Source organism: Silene latifolia, chromosome 11, assembly GCF_048544455.1.
Source record: "Silene latifolia isolate original U9 population chromosome 11, ASM4854445v1, whole genome shotgun sequence".
Lineage (NCBI taxonomy): Eukaryota > Viridiplantae > Streptophyta > Magnoliopsida > Caryophyllales > Caryophyllaceae > Silene > Silene latifolia.
Genome location: NC_133536.1, coordinates 182058532 through 182059847, shown reverse-complemented (window position 1 = coordinate 182059847; position 1316 = coordinate 182058532). Strand labels below are relative to the sequence as shown.

General features: G+C 47.9%; 1 non-coding gene across 1 annotated transcript; it reads right to left on the bottom strand.

The window, feature by feature from the left end:
* Positions 1-449: 449 nt before the first annotated feature.
* LOC141616128 (small nucleolar RNA R71) lies at positions 450-556 on the bottom strand. Its single transcript, XR_012530498.1, has one exon. It is a non-coding gene; the product is annotated as a small nucleolar RNA R71 (small nucleolar RNA).
* Between the last annotated feature and the right edge of the window lie 760 nt (positions 557-1316).

The window sequence follows — 1316 nt, the reverse complement described above, 5'->3', positions numbered from 1 at the left end:
AAGATCCACCTACATCTCCTGCTTCTATTTCTTCAGCTGAGACAGTCACTTCTCCAGAAATTCCAGTCACGGCTGAAGAAGCAACCATTGCCAGTCACTCAGAGCCGACAGCAGAGAATCTTTACAAAGGATTCGAACTACCTGGGGAGGCGAGAAAATTCGACCCAAAGCCTTCCTATATTAACCTGGTTGAGAGAAACCAGTTCGGGGGAGCTGCAAATGAAGATGCAGCTAAGCATATGGAGACCTTCGTTGATTATTGTTGCTCTATACCCCCACCGACCGGTGTGACCCAAGATCAGATCAAGGAGACCATGTTCATTTTCTCTCTTCGTGACGCTACAAGAGAGTGGTATAGAGATCTGGACCGAGCCGCCCTTGGGATCACCGACTGGAATTCCTTAGCCCTGGCATTCTACAAAAAGTACTTCTCTGCCTCGAAGACGAATGCCATTAGAGCTCAGATCACGAGCTTTAAACAAGGGCCTGATGAGAACTTTCATGAAGCATGGGTCCGTTTCAAGAAACTGGTGCGAACCATACCGCACCATGGGTTCGAAAAATGGAGTCTTTGCAACCAGTTCTATAATGGGTCGTATGACGATCGAGGGCTATTTTGGATCTGCAGCCAATGGCCGATTTTTGAGAACATGGGAGAGACTAAGGGGTAGAAGATCATCGATGATTTGGCCACTCATAAGGCTGAATATGGGAATTCGAGAGGAAACCGGAGGAGAGCCGTTGAATCTTCCTCTGTTCGCACTAGAAGCTCTCACTGCAAGGTTTGACAAATATGAATTGGGAGGAGCTTATAAAGGGGGGATGTACCATGTTAACGCTTATTTGTTTCGAGACGGTCCTTTCGTCTCGTAGAAGATGTGAAGCCGAGGGGCATGTCTCGTAGAATTGTTCTGTCCCCTTTGAGTCCTGTCGCCTTTCAACACTATAGGCGAGACAAACACGTACTATGAGCCGAATGTCCACCCCAACTTGAGGTGGAGCAGCCAGAATGTCCTAAATCCGACTCAACCCCCACAACAACAGCAGCAGCAGCAAGCCTATGTGCCCCCTCACAAACAACCATATCAAAAACCTCCGTATATTCCTCAGAAAAGAACAATCCCAAAATTTCGAGTTCACCGAGTTGAAGAACTTATTCCTGAAGGAGTCCCAAGCTAGAGAGGCCGGGATGAAGATGCTAGAGAGCCAAATTGCTCAATTGGCTAGCAAGAGCACCACTCGAGCTCCGGGACACTTACCGACCCAAACTGACCAGAAAGAGACCCTAAATGCCATAACTTTGAGGAGTGGGTCCA